Raw genomic sequence first — 19,608 nt, 5'->3', positions numbered from 1 at the left:
ACTCCTTATCAATAACCTCATCAATACTTTAACTCACTGGTGAACTCCTAGCTAGATGAGTAATTAGGAGATGGGGCCTAGTTGGAAGGTGCAAGTTATGATGGGTGTGCCTTCGAAGGGTTCTTTACTCTCCACTGTACTCCTCTCCACCTCCCTCTGTCCTGGCTTCTATGAAGAGGGCATCTTCGATCTACCCTGTGCTCATGCCAGGATGTATGCCTTACCTCAGGCAAATCCAAAGCAATGGAACCAAGTGACTATGGACGAAAACTGTGAACCAAAGTAGAAATTTTCTTCTTGAAGTTGGTGTTCTCAGTTATTTTATCACAGCCACAGTGTAAGGAACATGTAAGGCCTAGGGTGAACAACCTTGGTCAGGAGTGATAAGCAATAGAATGACGTAAGTAAACCACAAATGGAGTAGTGATAAGCTATAGCTATGTGTGGAAGTAGGGATAAGACTAGAAACCTAGCCAGAAAAGAATATAAAAGATGAAGCCTCAGACCCGACCAACAAAGCTCGTCAGGCCCTCACGTGAGACGACTCTCCTCCGCCAGAGACGTGAGATCCTGTCCCCAGTGCAGACGTGGCTGACCTGAGGAAGGAAGGCTGACCCAAGATACAGAGGAACAGATGTGGTGAGTCCGGACCTGTACACCCGGAGAGGTACTCCCACTTCCATTTGGAAGACGGGATAAATATTGCTTGTAATCTTATTGTGTTAATAAATGAGTGTTATACCAAGTCTGAATCAAGAATGATTATTCCTCCCCCATAACCAGGGTATGTGCTCGCTACACACAGAAAGCTGCCTAACACAGACTGGGTATATAAAAAAAAGGTTGGTGGATAAACAACAGACAGTAATATATCCAGACGATGGAACACTGTCGGGGACAGACTCAGAATGAACTACTTACTATAGGCAACACCAGGAAACTTCAAAGTCACCATGCTCATAGATACAAGATACAAATAATGACTACTGTGTGATTTTATTTTTTATAAAACTCCAAAAATGCCAAGTAATTTATAACAAATCAAGAAATCAGCTATTGGACAGGGCCAGAATCATGAGGAAGATGAACTGCAAAGGTACAAGAGTATGTCGGAGATGAAGGGCCTACTCTGCATCCAAATGAGTTTGGTCTCACAGAATACACCACTGTTAAAACTTACCACAGTGTGTACTTTCAGTGAGTCCATTTTGTTGTGTGTGAAATATACCTCAATAAGGACTTTAATTAAAATCGCAACTCAGAATTCTGTGGAAGGTAATACTGATTAGTCACATGTATGAGAAAATTGCCTGTGGTACTAGGGAGAAAAAAGTCAACCAAAAGATTTGGGGGAGAACAGTGTCCTCAGATAGTAAGGCCCAAGCAATGTGCCTGCTACCAGCAAGCAGAGGAGAAAATCTCTTATTTCAAGAGAAACTTAGGGGATGGGGATTTAGCTCAGTGGTAGAGTAAGGCCCTGGGTTCGGTCTTCAGCTCCAGAAAAAAAAAAAGAGAGAGAGAAATGTAGATGTAACCAACGGTCTTATAAAATAAGAAACACAGAGCCAATTCAGAGAAGAAAGCCAAGAGGTCAGAGCTAAGAGCCTCAACCTTCCTGATTCAGGGATCCTCTCCAGCCAAGAGAGCTCTCCGAAAAGGACCTACTTCCTGTGTGTATGTCTTTAAAGTCTTCCTGTTCTGCCTTCTCATTGGTTGTAAACCCAAACATGTGACTGCCTCGTCACTGCCTGAATGTACCGCCCTCCAGGCGTGCGCCACCACCGCCGCCACGCACTTGCTATGACTCTAATAGCTCTGACCCCCAGACAACTTTATTTATTAACATACAATTAAAATCACATTTTAGTACAAGTAAAATACCACCACAGAGAAACTTGGTGCAAAGAAGGAAAATTAACTGGACCAAATGCTCCGGTTCTACTCACAAAGCTAAAAAGACCAGAACAAGTTCCCTGTTTCCAAACGCCTATGCTGCAGCCCAGACGAATCTTCCATGGTGTGGCTAGAAGTAGAGAAGTATCCACAATGGAGCATGATGAAATTCCTAGCATCTAGCATCCAAGGGAAAGGATCTTGCATTCAGAGAAGCAGAACACATGACCTACAGGGAGGAAGTGAAATCAGTCCATTGCCGGGCCAGAAGTAGCTCAGAGAGCATTAGTATAGGTCACCAAGACTAAGGATCTGAGTTCAATCCCCAGGGCCTGTGTGGTGGAAGGAGAGAACCAGTTCCCACAGGTTGTCCTCTGATCTCCACAATGTCACACACACACACACACACACACACACACACACACACACACACACACATTTTTAAAAACTGAAACAGAGAGTTTGAGGATATAGCTCTATTGGTGGAGTACTGTCTTTCATGCATGAGGCCCTGGGTTGGATTTCCAGCACAAATAAATAAAAAAAAGAAATTCAAGAAGAGAAGTGTTGAAGTGGCTGCTTTCTGGGCCTGCTAAAATGTAGACTGGTGTCTTGTCAGGTAGATGCTGAAGGAGACCTTGACCACTGGGGGCTTTCTTCCCGACCCGGATTAGGCACAAAACACACCCAAACACCTGTTTTCACAGAGAGATCCTTTATTAAGTGGAGAGGAAAAGTTAAAGTGGCTACTTTCTGACTCAGGCAGAAAAACAGCAGCAAATGACCTTGTGGGTGTAATTTTTAAGAAGAGAAAAAGAAGAGGTCTGTGTTAGAATGGGCTAGGATGTGGTGGTAGATTTTGATTGGGCTTTTTTTTTTTTTTGAGCTGAGGATCGAACCCAGGTCCTCGTGCTTGCTAGGCAAGCGCTCTACCACTGAGCTAAATCCCCCACCCGATTGGGCTTTTAATTAGGTGAATCAAAGGGGGTTTTTGATTGCTAGACTTTAATACTTTGATAGCTGGACCTTGGTAATCAGCCTCAGGAGGAGGAAGTGGCCAAATAGACCTTGGTGGCTAGCTTTAGGAATGTAATCTAATGGGTTTTAGCAAGGCAGAGGGGATTGGAGAAAAGGGCAAGACCTACCAGAGTCACCTACTCAAGTCAGCTAGTGTCCCTTAAGAGGCTTTGGAAGGAGTCAACTGAACTTGTAGATTCTTGTCCTTCTGTGACTTGTGCTGATGTTCTCTAGAGCTGTCTTCACTTTAGTGTCTTTCCTTATTTGATCCCAGGGTTCTTTCTTTGCCACACCAAGGTTTGCAATCTCTGGGCTGATCTAATTCTCCTACCCGTTGGAGACTCCCCAGTTGGTATACCCTAGGTGGCTAATATTCTAGTCAGGATGTGCCTCTGAAATGCTCTCAAAATGGGGAAGCAAGCACAACATTGAAGTCGTATAGTCAGACTTGTCTCCTACTTTCAAAACCTGCTAAGAAAAAATAATCAGTCACTGTCCAACTTGAGGTTCACACCACAAGAGGGAGCCCATACCTGACACTGGAGGGCAAGGAACCAGAGACTGGATGCCCAGAGACCTAGGATAGAACCAAACATGACTGACCAAGAAAGGAAAAAAAAAAAGTCAATGAAATGACTCTTATGAGGAATACGTTCCCCATAGCCAGCCAAAGCTTTAGAGACAGCCCCTGCTCCCACTGCTAGGAGTCCCATAAGTAAACCAAGCTACACATCTGTCACACACACGTAGAAGGCCCAGGTCAGTCCTATGCAGGCCCCCTGGCTGTTGATCTGTCACCCTGCACAAAACTCAAGTCCAAGTGGATCAAAGATCTCAGCATAAACCCAGTTACACTGAACCTGATAAAAGAGAAAGTGGGGGGGCTGGAGAGATGGCTCAGAGGTTAAGAGCACTGACTGCTCTTCCAGAGGTCCTGAGTTCAATTCCCAGCAACCACATGGTGGCTCACAACCATCTGTAATGAGATCTGGTGCCCTCTTCTGGCCTGCAGACATACATGCAGGCAGAACACTGTATACATAATAAATTAATAAATTTAAAAAAAAAAAGAGAAAGTGGGAAATAATCTTGAACGCATTGGCACAGGAGACAACTTCCTGAATAGAACACTGATGGCACAGGCTCTATGATTGACAATTAATAAGTGGGACCTCCTGAAACTGAAAAGCTTCTGTAAGACAAAGGACACTGTCAATAGGACAAGGTGGCAGCCTACAGAATGGGGAACCTATTCCTCATACTAGGTTGCCTTGCCCAGCCTTAACATAAGGGGAGGAGCTTAGTCCTATCTCAACTTGATATGTCATGCTTTGTTGATACCTTTGGGAGGCCTGCCCCTTTCTGAACAGTAACAGAGGAGGAGTAGATTGGGGGGGTGGGGCAAGGAGAGGAGGTAGGAGGAGGGAATGGGAGGAGAGGAGGGAGGGGGAACTGCGGTCAGGATGTAAAATAAATGAATTAATTAAATTAATTCACCAACCCCACATCTGACAAACAGCTGATCTCCAAAATATATAAAAAAAAAAAAAACTCAAGAACTAGACATCAAAACACCAAATAATCCAATTAATAAATGGGGTACATAGCTAAACAGAGAATTCTCAATAGAAGAATCTCAGATGGCCAAGGTACACTTAAAGAAATGTTTAGCATTGTTAGCCATCAGGGAAATGCAAATCAAAACAACTCTGAGATTCTATCTTACACCTGTCAGAATGGTTAAGATCAAAAACACAAGTGACAGCTTATGCTGGAGAGGATGTGGAGAAAGGGGAACACTCCTCCACTGTTGGTGGGAGTGCAAACTTGTAAAACCACCTTGGAAATCAATATAGTGGTTTCTCAGAAAATTCAGAATCAATCTACCTCAAGAACCAGCTATACCACTCTTGGGCATATACCCAAAGGATGATCAATCATACCGCAAGGACACTTGCTCAATTATGTTCATAACAGCTTTATTTATAATAGCCAGAACCTAGAAACAACATGGAAACCCCTCAACCGAAGAATGGATAAGGAAAATGTGGTACATTTACACAATGGAGTATCACTCAGCTGTAAAAATAATGACATCATGAAATTTGGAGGCAAATGGATGCGTCTGGAAAAGAGATCATCCTGAGTGAGGTAACCCAGACCCAGAAAGACAAGCATGGTGTATACTCACTCATAAATGGATATTAGTAGTAAAGGATAACTATGGTACAACCCACAGGCCCATAGAGGCTAGGTAACAAGGAGGGCTCAAAGGGGGGATACTTGAATCTCCCAGGGAAGGGGAAATAGAAGAGACTTTATGGGTGGACTGGGGGTGGGTAGAGATGGGAACATGAGGATCTGGTTGGTTGGAGGTGGATGTTGGGCCTGGCCCCTCTTCCTTGGGGAGCTGTTGCCTTGCTTGCTGACCTTGATCAGATGTCCTCCCTATGCTAATTCCCTGCCGGTTCCATTCCTCCTGAACAGCTTACCGAAGGTTCCTTGTCTGCATATCCTGCACATTGGTGTAATGCTAGAGTGTAAAACATCTGTAGAGAACTTCTGCCCTCCCAGGTTCTTCCACTGTGCTGTAAGTCTGTATTTAAGGCCTCCTCCCTCCTTCAATAAAGGGCATTCTACTGAGATGAATGACCCACTGCCTTGTCTCTCTTTTTAATCCTCAGCCCCTCAATCGGACATGGTGAACGGGTAGTAGCGCGGGCGTTGCTACAGGTGGATAGACAGGGAGAATACTCAAAGAGATGGCGGGAAAGATGGAGCATGTCGGTGTCAGGTAGAAACCTGGTGCCAGGGAAACTCCAAGAATCTACAAGGATAACCCCAGCTAAGACTCCTAGCAACAGTAGATGCATAGCCTGAGTTGACCATCTCCTGTGACTGGGCAGGAGTTCCAGTGGAGGGATTGGGACACCAGCCCAGATACACAACTTTTGACCTATAGTCTGTCCTGACTATGGAATGTGGGGGGTGGGGCGGGGAGCAAGGGTGGAGATTGTGGGAGTGGCCAACCAATGATTGGTCCACCCTCAGACCCATACCACAAGAGTGAGCCTGTCCCTGACACTGCCTGGAGTGCCAGGACCCCGAGGCCTAGGATAGAACCAAACACAATTGGAGGGGGGAAAAAGTCAATATAATGATGTCTAACAATATTCTGCTATATTCATAAATTGGTGCCTAATCCAATAGTCATCAGAGAGGCATCATTCAGCAACTGAGGGAAAGAGATGCAGACCCACAGCCAAGCATTGGGCTGACCTCAGGGAATCCTGCTGAAGAGAGGGAGGAAGGATTGTAGAAGCCAGGGAAGTCAAAGACATCACAAGAGAACCCATACACACAACTAACCTGGGCTCATAGGAGCTCACAGAGTCTGGACCGACAGCCACAGATTCTCCATTCTTAATCCACCACCTTCAACTCTTGTAAGACATGGCACTTTCTCAAGCCACTTTTACCCCTTAAGATTCTTTCTTTCTTTCTTTCTTTTCCCCACCTTGGTTTTTTCAGAGAGGGTTTCTGCCTCTGCCTCCCAAGTGCTGAGATTAAAGGTGTGATCCACGGCTGCCCTGCTGGGATTCTTTCTTGAATTGGAGATCTCCTTCCAACCTCTACCCTGACCTCGTCCCCACGTCTCAAATGTTATTAGGAACCGTCCTCTGCCCATCTGTACAGGTGGGTTAAGTAACCCCTCTTGGGGCTTGAATTTCTTCGATGTTTCTTGAATGACTGGTTAAGCAAACTTGCGAAGTGTGCTGGACACTTCGCCAGGATCCGTGCACACCAGCCATCTGTAAAGCACCATCTAGTGGTGAGAGAAAGTAACTAGTTCTCGACTGCCTAATTTCTACTCCAGCTTTCAGAGACCTTGTAAAAGAACTGCTGTTACAGCAGTTCTCAACCTGTGGGTCACGATCCCACGGGCAGGGGATCACATATCAGATAGCCTGCATATCAGATATTTACATTCCGATTCATAATAGTAGCAAAGTTACACTTAGGAAGTAGCAACGAAATAATTTCATGGGGGGGGGGCGGTCACCACAGAGCAAGGAAGGTTGAGAACCACAGTTGTGGGGGGGCGGGGCGAGCCACAGGGGTCTACATGAGTATGTTATCTGAGGCCAAACAACTTTTGAGAGATTGTGTTCTATTCTTTTGCCCACTTCTATTTTCTTTCACTTTCCTCCCCATTTTGTCCCATCCTATATCCTCGATCCTTTTCTCCTACATTCCAGCTGTTTGCTGTAAGAATACGCTGGCTTGCATTTGCAATGTTCTGGCTCCTTAAGAACATCCACTGTGCATGATCTAAGTGGGACAGTATTTCCCAGTGGCCGCACTGCATTTCAGAAGCTGAAGGGAACAGACCTTACCCTCCCTGACTCAGCAGGACAGGGGGTCAGGCATGTGACCGAAGCTCATGTGAGAAGATGGCTCAGGGGTTCAGACACAGACAGCAGGAAAATCGGACAGCACCATGCAGACAGGGCATGCTTTCCTCTACCCAGATTTAAGAGAAGCCAGGGTTCATAATGCCACCTTTCACAGCGCCCTCCATTCCTGCCTGTCTGACTCCTGCGGCTTCCATCTCTCTATAGCCTCCCCCACAGACTTCCAATAACTCTCTCAAATTAATTCAAGTCAACATCTGTGACCTTATTGCTTACAAATGTATAAAGACAACTAAATGTCAGATTAGTGTGGTGGCATCAAAGGAGGCAGGCATCCACTCTCCCACATCATGATCGGATTAAAGAGATCTATTTAAATCCTACCTTGAGTTAACCAGGTGGCTCCAATGGGCTCACATGCTATTAACATAATGATCCTTTGAAAACCAGAGAAAGAACAAAAACCAATAGGAAGATTGGGCTTGCCTAATGTAGATTAGATCGTGTGGTTCTGGAATAGAAATTAATCTGCCTGACGGCACATCAAATCATCTACTTTATGAAAAAAACAGTTGCAGCTGGGAAGGACTCCTCAGCTTGCCCCTGCTCTCCACACCCCCACTCCCCATAACGATCCTCCCTCCCAGAGGAGCAAATAGAAACAATCAGCGGTGTGTGTGTGTGTGTGTGTGTGTGTGTGTGTGTGTGTGTGTGTGTACACATGTGCGTGCTCATGCACACAACCAATGGGTACTTTGGGCAAGAGAGTTTATAAGATACAAAGGGTCTGGAACTTTATTCTGCCAAGGAGTGGCTTGCATGAAGGAAACAAGCAAGATTTGTTCTTGAGATGTTGGATGTCTTGTGCATGCAGGCCTCCCTGCCTCTCATACAAGGTGAGGGAGAGACCAGTTAAAACTGAAGGCTGCTCTCCACCTTAGACTCCAAGTGACTCGGGGGAATTCAGCTGTCCCATTTGTAAAGAGCTGCTCTGAGTTATAAAGACTAGCTAATATTCAGAGAAAAGAGCTTGGAGCAGGGAGATGGCTTGGTGAGTAAAGAATGCTTGCTATGCCAGCGTGAGAACCAGAATTCAGATCTCCAACACTCAAACAAAAAGCCAGATGTAACCCAGAATAGCTGTAACTCTGGGGCAGAGACAGGAAAATCACTAGAGCTTACCGACCAGCCAGCCTAGCTGAGGGTCACCTCCAGGGTCAGTGAGAGACTTTACTGGTCTCAAGGGAATATGAAAGAGAATGATAGATGGTTGGGGATTTAGCTCAGTGGTAGAGCGCTTGCCTAGCAAGCGCAAGGCCCTGGGTTCGATCCTCAGCTGGGGGGGATGTCATGTTTCTACCCAAGGCAGAGATAAACTATTCTTTTGACCAGGAAGCCTAAGGAGTGACAAAGTTGATGTTGACATTTTTAGGGTCACAAGCAGACACTCCCACACCTGGTGTCATTGCTTTTCTTTTTGCTGTCTTGACAAAAGCAACTTCAAAGGAAAAGCATTTATTTGAGCTGCTCACAGTTTATGGTACGGTCCATCACCACAGGGAAGTCAGGGCAGGAGCTTGGAGCCGCTGCTCACATTACATTAGCAGAGAAGAAAGCAATGAGTTCACGCTGCTGCCCAGCTCCCTTTATCTGCTTATACAGTCCAGGAAGTGGCACTACCCACAGTAGGAAGGTCTTCCCACCTCAGTCAAGGCAACCAAGATAATCCCCACAGATACACCCAAATGTCCATCTCCTAGGTGATTCTAGATTCCATCAAGTTGACAGTTAAGTTTTCACTTGGGTGCTGGGAATCAAACTCAGGTCCTCATGTTCACAAGGCAAGCCCTTTACAGGCACAGCCATCTCCCCAGCCCTAGAATTAAAACTTGAAATGGAGAGCTTACTAATGATGTTTTCTTATGGCCCCAAAGGACCTTGTCTAAATTTTTAGCATCTTATACTCATCATAGTAACATCTGTTTGCCATACCACAGGAGCTCACAGAAGAGAATCGTGTCTAATTTATTTCTTCGTCTTTGTTTCTGCATCACCAAACCACAACATCTGGCATATTAAACATAAGCAAATGCATACTGTACTTCTTTTAATGAAAGGTGACAGACGCTCTATCACGTGGTGTAAATGTAAACATCACAGAAGATCTTGGATTCTTAACCAAGCAGTGGTGGCACATGCCTTTAACCCCGGCACTCAGGAGGCAGATGCAAGTGAATCTCTGAGTTGGAGGCCAGCATGGTCTACAAAGCAAGTTCAGGACTCCAGGACAGCCAGGGCTTCACAGAGAAACCCTGTCTTGAGAGACAAAAAAAAAAAAATTCAATTCTTGCTATAATCCTTTGAAATTTTTCATCATTTATAGTTTATTTCCGGGTCTTGTTTCAGACCTTCCTAGGGGGTCCTCCAGCAATGTCTCTGCCACTGCTCCTCACAAAAGGCTCTAATTTCCAGCACTGGCAGGATTGCTTTAATGTGGGTTCTCCAGACTCTAAAGGCAATGTTTACATTAGCTACTCCTTTGCCAAACTGCATCTGGGCTTGTTTTCCCAGCTCCCCTGCTCTCGTCTTGCCTGTCTCTGCACACTCCAGGTCTGCTGTTAGTTATAAAGGCAGTCCTTTGTCTTCAGCCTTCCCACGCTGCAGATGGAAAAGCAATTATTTGAAGTCCCCAGTACTGCTTTTTCTGTCTTGACGTCTCATTATCTGAGCTCTCCAAGAACAACCTAACCACGAGCACACAGCTGCTTACCATGTCCTCTTACTGGCCTGGAAAGCTACAGGTTGGTATAACCAAAAGAATGAAGCAGATGAGTGAACAAGCCCTAATAAAATTCCAATAAAACATGAGACTAGAATATAAAATAAAACTTTTGAAATTACACATAGTAACTTTTGCCACTATTTCTTTTATTTTTAATTAGAAAACACATATACAATTTAGTATGTAACCATTCTAAGAGTAAAATACAATGGTGTTAGGTTTATTTACATTGTTTCCAGCCGATCCCCAAAGCTTTCTTTTGCAAAACTGAAACCACAGCTGTTAAACAGCTCTCCTCTCTCACCCCACACCTTGATAACTGCCATTCCCAGTTCTGTTCCTATGACTGATACTAGATAAAAGGAAGTGGAAGTGTTCAGTATTTGTTTGGTAACTGGCTGGTGTTGTTGTGGTGTAGCACATGGGAAAAATCCTTCTTGTTAAGGCTCACAAATCATACCATTGCATGAACAACACAATCTGTTTACCCATCCATCTATGCTGAAAACACTTCTTTCTTTTTCTTTTTATTGTTTTTGTTTTGTTTTTCCAAGACAGGGTTTCTCTGTGTAGCCCTGGATGTCCCGAAACTTGCTCTATAGTCTAGGCTGGCTTCAAACTCAGAAATAAGCCTACCTCTGCCTCCCAAGTGATGGAATTAAAGGTGTGCACCACCACTGACTGGCACAAACTTATTTTTCATCACTGAAGACTTTACCTAGTGTTTCTCAATCCTTTCACTACATAAGTCATTTGATTTTGATTTTTCTCTTTCAAGGAGACCTTTTTTTTTTTTTTTTTTTTTTTTGGTTTTTCGAGACAGGGTTTCTCTGTGTAGCTTTGCGCCTTTCCTGGAACTCACTCTGTAGCCCAGGCGAGCCTCAAACTCACAGAGATCCGCCTGCCTCTGCCTCCCTAGTGCTGGGACTAAAGGTGTGTGCCACCACCACCCGGCCTTTTTAAGGGCAGCTTTAGGTTCATAATAAAACTGAGCAGAAAGTGTAAGAATTTCCCACTCATCTGCCAGCCACCCAGCCCTACCCCCACATTGCTCTCCTCACTATAACATCCCAGAACACAGTGGTGCATTTGTTATTACTGGCAAACCTACACTGACTCTTTATGGCCTAGAATCCACAATCTATATTAGGGTTCATTCTTAGTGTTGTAGATTTGGACAAATGCACAATGGTATGTCCATCCATAAGATGAATATCACTAATCTGAAACCCCCAAATCCAAAAGCTCTTGAAGGCTAATGACAGCCCAAAATTAAGATTTTGGAGAACTTAGGGTTTCAGATATTCAGATTAAGGGTAGCTAACCAGCAAAGTCTATGAAATAATTTTAAAATAAAAATAAAACCTCAGTCTGAGACACTTTGGGTCCTATGCATTTCAGACATTTCACACTGTACTAGTATATGGGAATTTTGATGCCCTAAAATCCTATCTACGTATTCCCTTCACCCTCCCCTTGGCAACCTTTTAGTCTCTCCGTAGTTTTCCCTTTTCGAGAATGTCATATCATATGTAACCTTTTCAGATTGGCTTCTCTTGCTTAGTTGCATGTATTGAAGGTTCCTCTGTGCCTTTTCATAGGTTGATAGGTCATTTCTTTGTAGTGATGAATAACATTCCATCATAAAAGTATGCTTGGTTTTATGAAAAGCTGCATATTCTCTTACAAGGATGTTTTATTATTTTGCATTTCCAACAAGAGCGGCTGTTGTTCCATGTTACCATCAGCATTTGGTGTTGGTATTCTAGATTTGGGGCATTTTAATAGGGTGCAGCAGTATCTCACTGTTGTTCTGATTTGCATTTCCTAGAACATGAAATGGAACACCATTTAATGTTTATTTAACACCCACATATCCTTTTTGGAGAGGTGTCTATTAAAATCTTTAGCTATTTTAATTTTAAAATCAATTCTCCTCAGTGATGAAAAAGTATCAGAGATATAAAAATTTGAATGACTGAGATAATAAGGTGATAAGAATGGATCCCAGCAGAGCTGAGGATGTAGCTGGGTGCTAGAGTGCTTGCTTGTGTGTGCAGTGCAGGATTATGGCAAGTGGCAAGCCCTCCACCGTGAACTACATCTTTTGTACATGCATTCTCTCAGGATGAAAGGGTTTTCTTCCCATCTGTATCAGTTAATTGCTGTGATAAAACACCATAACCAAGGCAACTACAGAAGTGAGAGTTCATTTGGGTTTACAACTCTAGAGGGACAAGTCTGTTATGGTGGCAGGAAGAGCTGAGAACATGCATCTTGAACTGAAAGCAGGATGCAGAGTGAACTGGGAATGGTACATGGCTCTCAAAACCTCAGAGACAACTTGCTCCAGTCATGACAGCAATTTACCTTGGCTTTGAACACTATTCGGAGACAGACAAACCTTGGTGAATTTTGGATGACCTTGTTCACCTTGCAGCCTTCTCACTCAGGATGCAAGAACATCTCCCTGGTGAAATCACAAAATGCCTGTGATTGGTAAAAACAAGAGCCTGTGTGTAGCACAAATCTTAGAAGGTCTTATTAATAAAAACAAACCTTGAGCCAGGTATTGGGGTGAACGCTAGAAGATCAGAGAAGCAGAACAAGCCACAGCCAACTCACCTTGCCAGTTCCTCAGCTGATCCTGTTTCTTCAGACTGGAAGTCTCTGAGTTCCCATCCAAAATGGATCTCAGCTGAACTGTGCTGCTCAAAGCCTAAAAGCTTAACCAACCAAATGCTTCTAGTTTCTGGTCTTCACGACTTATACACCTTTCTGTTTTCTGCCATCACTCCCTGGGATTAAAGGCTCGCTTTCTGGGATTAAAGGCGTGAGTCACCATGCTTGGCTGTATCCTTGAACACACAGAGATCCAGGTAGATCTCTGCCTCTGGAATGCTAGGATTAAAGGCGTGAGTGCCACCATTTTCTAGCCTCTGTATCTAGTGGCTGTTCTGTTCTCTGACCCCAGATAAGTTTATTAGGGTGCACAATATTTTGGGGAACACAATACCTGTGTCTGGTTCTATAAGGTGTGTGATTAGCCTGTTATATAAGGCTTGTGAATGAGGGAATTAGATATACATAGCAGTTTATGTAACTTGTGCACATGCATGGCATACTCCCCATCAGGCTGTCTAAGTAATCTATCTCTCATGCTTTCCAGGTCAGTCTATAGAAGATTTCTCTCTGGTCTATTACCCTTAGAATATCAGGCCCAAAATAAAGCATCTTCCAAATGGTCTTGCATTGCCTCCTTATGGTTTTAATCACCATGGTAGTTTAAGCTGGTTGCACAAAGAACAGAAGAGCTCCTGATTTTAGCCTCAGACCCACCTAGCAACTGTAAGAAGATAGCTAAAGTTTCTCAGACTGACCAGTAGCAGAAATTAGACAGCTAAGACTACAGAAGGGGTTGCAAAGAGCCAAAGGTGAGACTCACAAGTCCCAGTCACTGGAAGATGTCCCGATATCCAACACGGCTTAAGAGGTGAAGAGTCTTTATTCCAAAACATGGGAGCTTTAACACTAACTCCTGGGTGCTGGCAGAGTTACTGGCATTCAAAGACAGAGCAGTGAGCCTCACTTGTGCACCTAGAGCTGCTTGTGGCTTTGAAGATTGGAAGAATAATCATCTATTTCTTTTTTTTTCTTTTTTTTTATCATCTATTTCTTAATGCCATGAGTCACAGCCTCTGGCCAAGGTTTGGTATGGGTATCTAGAGCTATGAGCCTCTGGATTTTCAGGCCTAGAGTCACAAGTCTCTAGTTCCCAGGGCCTTGAACTCTAAGTCTCTGAGTTTTTAAACCTTAGCCTATAAGCATTACATTCTTCTGAGCTCTAGGGCTACTCCTCACCTATTCCCACTTTCTACCTCAACAGCAAAAGAACAACCCTCTGTGTTGCTAAAATTCCTTCCTTGGGTGAGACATAACTATATAACTCTTCTCAGAAGGTCCCAGTGATAAACCCAAGGTATAATTCCACCAAAGTTCACTCTGGAAAACCAATGAGTCCATTAGGCTTACGTACATAGTAATGGGGGTAGGGAACATGAACAGGAGATTAGGCGGTGTTGTGGAATAATCTTTTTGTATACTGTGAAGTTGTATCCTTACCAAGGCACCTTTGGTTGGTTTAATAAAGAGCTAAATGGCCAGTAGCTGAGCAGGAGGTATAGGCAGGACTTCTAAGCACAGAGAGGACTCTGGGAAGAAGAGAGACAGAGAAGCCAGCCAGACACAGAATGAGTCAGACACACAGAATAGGAAAGAGGTAAAAGCCACATGGTATAGTGTAAATTAATAAAAACATGGGTTTATTTGTTATAAGAGCTACTTTGGGCTGGGCATTGGTGGCGCATGCCTTTAATCCCAGCACTCAGGAGGCAGAGGCAGGCAGATCTCTGTGAGTTCGAGGCCAGCCTGGTCTCCAAAGCAAGTTCCAGGAAAGGTGCAAAACTACACAGAGAAACCTTGTCTGAAAAAACCAAAAAAAAAAAAAAAAAAAAAGCCTAAGCTATAGGCTGAGCTTTCATAATTAATAAGTCTCAATGTATTATTTGGGAGCTGGCTTCCAGGGACAGAAAAAGGTTCCATACAGGGTGACTTTAAAGCAATCACACTGGAAGATCTACACCCAGCATAGGTCAACAACCCCCACATGACTGAAAAGATAGAGCCCCTAGACTTTCCCAACTTATATACTTCTAGCTCCTCCCTGAGGCCAGCTGCAAAAGCCCAGTTGGGAGGGGTACCTGGGTAATCTGTATTATGACTCTCCCCAGCCCTCCTTCTATGAAAGGCCAGTTGTCAATGGGCCCAGCTACGGTGATCATTGGCAAGCAGGCACAACAGAACTCATGAAGATGGTGGCAGTTTGGCTCAGAAGCCAGCCCTGTACAATCCCCAGTCCCTGTTTGTGACAGAATTAATAGATGCATCTTGCTTGTTGCTTTGGAAAGATGTTATCCACTTTCCACTGCCATCTTCATGTGAAGGACTGTGGGAGCCCACAGAGGTTTCCTAGTAAGATCTGAGCTTACCTTTACCCAGCAGGACTGCATAAGGGGATGGCTTGACCACGTGCATGGTTACCAGCTGTTAGGAAGGGTCTGCACTTGGCTGTGCTAGGGAGAGGTCTTTTTTTTTTTTTTTTTTTTTTTTTTTTTTTTTTTTTCGAGACAGCGTTTCTCTGTGTAGCTTTGCGCCTTTCCTGGAACTCACTTGGTAGCCCAGGCTGGCCTCGAACTCACAGAGATCCGCCTGGCTCTGCCTCCCAAGTGCTGGGATTAAAGGCGTGCGCCACCACCGCCCAGCGGGAGAGGTCTTTTGCTCCACCCCTTGGCATTCCTTTAAAAAGCCCTTTAGAAGAGACAGAAGGGGCCTGTGGATAAGGATCCAGGCCCTCCCTAGGCTATACTTTGCTTTTCTGTCCCTCTCCCCTCTATCTAGATCTCTTATCCCTCACTCCTCAAGAGTACCCTGGGGGAAAAGGTGGCAGCTGGTCCCCCACTAAGGGCCTAATTAGTTGTCTTCCTCAAGACATTGGCTACTGCAGCATTCCTAAGAACACTGGCTTAGATTCTGTTGGAGTTGTTGTCTGGCCATCTGGAAAAGATACTTGTCATGTAGTTGAAAACAGGCCCAAAGATTGTCATCTTGGAGGTTTATTGCCAGGCTAGTTGTTAAACAGCATCCCATAACGACATTTTTCTGTCTCTTCTAGAAGACTTTATTTCCTAAGATAATTGAGGCCGTTACAGAAAACAATGCTGTTTTTGTTTGTGGGCTTGTGGTGAAAGGGATTGTGGGGTGTGTGTGTTTCAGTAGGAAAGTGGAATCTACTATTCCCACTATTGAGGTACAAAACAATTTATAGAATTTTAATGATTATCACGAGTACATTATTGACAGTGAAAACTCTCAAGGTTTCCCATAACTTTATTAGTGTATGTGTGTAAGATGGGAGAGGGGGGTCCTGTGCATGCCTTAGAAGACAACTTCGTGGAGTTGGTTCTCTCCTCTGATGGGTTCAGGGCTCAAACTCAGGTTGTCTAGATTATGTAGGAAGCACCTCGACATGCCGAGCCATCTCACTGACTCCAGTTTTTTGTTTGTTTTTAAGCTGGATTTTAAAATCAGGGATCCTAAAGTTGTTTTGGAATACCTAAAATCTGAAAAATGCCAAGCAAACTTTTAAGTCTTACATCTTTTCATGCACAAGTCAAAGAAACCCAGTGAGTTCAGGCATAAGAGACACTTCACCAGTATCCAGTACTGTCCCTGAATTTGGGGAACACAAGGTTGGTCTTGGGGACAAGAGAAACAAGTCAAAATGTATGAAGGGCCAAAGAACAGTCTGTCAACATCTGCATTCAACACACTAGAAAAAAAGTGAAGAGCTATGTAACATCTCTGTCTCAGAGATTAATTTTAAAAATTGTGTTGAAGCCACTTTAAAAATCTTTAACAGCTAGGTGGTGGTGGTGCACGCCTTTGATTCCAGTACTTGGGAGGCAGAGGTAGGCGGATCTCTGTGAGTTTCAGGCTAGTCTGATCTACAGAGTGAGTTCCAGGACAGCCAGGGCTACACAGAGAAACCCTGTCTCTAAAAAATTAATAAAGAAAATAAAGAAAAATAAAAGGATATTTAAAAAAAACTTGCTAGTCATTTTAAATAATAAAAAATTTAAATTAAAAAAATTTGCTAGCCATTTTAATAAATGGTGTTTTCTGTATGCTCATAGCTGACACAGATACCCAATATGGACAAGTATCACGCATGGACCTAGAACAGGCTGTGCTGACTTCCACCACTGGCACAAAATAACCAACTCAAAACGAGGATTATTTGGTTGGGTTTCAGAGGCTTCAGCACACAGTGGCTTAGCCCTGCTGCTTTGAGGCCTGGGGGACCGACCATAATGGAAGCATGTGGTGAACGTCTGTTCACCTCACGGCAGTCAAGCAGCAAGAGAGACAGGAAGGCAACAGAGTCCCGCTGTCCTCTTCAAGGTTATGCCCCTAAATGACTTTACGGCCTTCCACCAGGCTCCACTACCCAAAGGTCCCACAGCTCTACTGGTTACCAGGCCTTTAGTACACAGGCTATTGGAGAGCATTTAAGATCCTGTAAATGCTTGTTCTGAACTCCAGTCTTTAATAGTCTATTTGTCATTCCTTCTTGTTTTCTTGTACTTGCAATACTTTGGGGGGGGAAGGGGAACGGTTAAAAATCATCAAGAATTCTTTTATTTCTGTAGCTTTTATATTTTCCCATGACCTATTTACTTCAGCAGTTGCCTTAGATTTTAAAAAAAGCTTTTAGACACAACCCACCACAAGTCACCACCTAAAGGCACAGTGTTTTTAGTTTACACACAGCTGTGCCAGCAGCATCACAATCTGACTCTAGAACACTCTTCTCTGTTTGAAATTTTTACCTTTTTATCCTGCAATACCTTCACCCTCCCATGAAGAAACCTCCTATTCAGTAAGTTAATCCTATCTCCAAACCCAAAACAGCCCTAAGCAGCAACTAATGTTTTTGTCTCCAGATTCACCTTTTCTAGATTTTATGCAAATTACATCAGTGTGTGGTCTTTTAGTATTGACTTCCTTCACTTACCACGTTTTCAAGATTATCCATGCCACAGCCAAGTCTAGTTCTTCATTTCTTTTCATTGCACATGAAACATGCCATTGTGGGAACACAGCACACCATACCCAGCCTCAGTTGATGGACAACTAAGTTGTTTTCACTTTTTTAGGCTACTAAGAAAAGTGCTATGAACATCTATGTTCTATTTTTTATAAGAATGTTTTTCTTTTACAAAAAAGATTTATTATTTTTAATTATGTGTCTGTGTATAGGTATGTGCATATACCTACAGAGGCCAGAGTTGCCGGGTCCCCTGAAGCTGGAGTTATAGGCGAAGGTAAGCCACCCAAAATGGGGGCCGGAAATTGAACCTGAGTCCTCTGTAAGGGCAGTCTGAGTTTTTAGCACTTAGCTATCTGTCCGCCCACTATTTTTATTTCTCCTGGGTACTTCCTTAGTCATTTTGAACTAACTACTCTAAAGAAGTACATATACACTAAACAACCCAAAATAAATGATATTAATGTTCCCATTATTTTCTGTACCATTAGGAATTACTTCTGCAAAACCAGGCTTATACATGTGTCCTACACAAAAATCCATCTTGTGTATACAGAGTCATTTTTTAAATCATTCAGATAATTAACTTTCTTCTTTTTTTTTTTTTTTTTTTTGTCTGCACATATCCTTGCAGGCCAGAAGAGGGCACCAGGATTCATTACAGATGGTTGTGAGCCACCATGTGGTTGCTGGGAATTGAACTCAGGACCTTTGGAAGAGCAAGCAGTGCTCTTAACCTCTGAGCCATCTCTCCAGCCCCTTTCTTCTCTTCTTTGTTTCCCTGGGGGAAAGTAAGCATTTCCAACATGCCAGGAGTATATGCCACATCTAAGCGTTCTTGGAAAAGAAAACTCACTCACTTTATTCATACTATGCAAAATGCTATGGCAAGAGCAAGAATAACTCAAGTAGAAAAGGTCATCCAAAATTTAATTCTCACCATCTGCTCTGGAAAGCCAAACAAACCAGTCTAAATATTTTGACCCAGGATTATCACAGACAATTGTACAGTCTTTGGTGTCCTCTTACCAAGCCGAGGATAAGTTTGTGTTAAATAACTTGTACCTGTAACAAATCAGTGATTAGGCAGAACAGATTAAAGAAGAAAAAAAAAAGATTTTTTCTGTTTTATATGTATGGGTGTTTTGCCTGCACGTATGTCTGTGTACAACATGCATGTCTGGTTCTTGGGGGACAAAAGGTATCAGACCCCCTGGAACTGGAGTTATAGATAACTGTGGGCCACTATGTGCTAGGAACTGGGTCCTCTGAAAGAGCAGCAAGTGCTCTTAACCACTGAACCATCTCTCCAGCCCCAGAACGAATTTTGACTAGGTAAAAACAAGTAGCTACACTACTAGAGTAGATTTATTTGAGCTTCGGGTCACAGTTTGTTGCTTGGGTTTGGTAACCTAGGGTCCTGGTCACACATACACTGGTAGAATAATCGTCCTGTCAGTCTGCTAGTGCTTTTTGTTGAGTAGCTGCTGTATAGCCAGTCAAGGTACATGATTGGACAATAAGGAGGATTGAGCATAATCACTGTACATAATACACTGGATTATTATAACCCAGTAACCTAGGCTTCTGACTTCAAGAAGGCCAGAAGAGAATTGAGAATAACTTGGAAAAAGTCTCACCAGGTTGGGTGGTGGCAGCGCATGCCTTTAATCCCAGTACTAGGGAGACAGAGGCAGGCGGATCGCTGTGAGTTTGAGGCCAGCCTGGTCTACAGAGTGAGTTCCAGGATAAGCTCCAGAGCTACACGAAGAAACCCAGTCTCTAAAAAAACCAACCCGCCCCCCCCAAAGTCACACCATATGCAAAGTCTACCA

The sequence above is a fragment of the Peromyscus californicus genome, unplaced genomic scaffold (genome assembly GCF_007827085.1).
Source record: "Peromyscus californicus insignis strain IS unplaced genomic scaffold, ASM782708v3 Scaffold_4__1_contigs__length_199733344, whole genome shotgun sequence".
NCBI classification, from domain to species: Eukaryota; Metazoa; Chordata; class Mammalia; order Rodentia; family Cricetidae; genus Peromyscus; species Peromyscus californicus.
The sequence above is the reverse complement of the archived record's forward strand: the minus strand, read 5'-3'. Positions refer to the sequence as shown.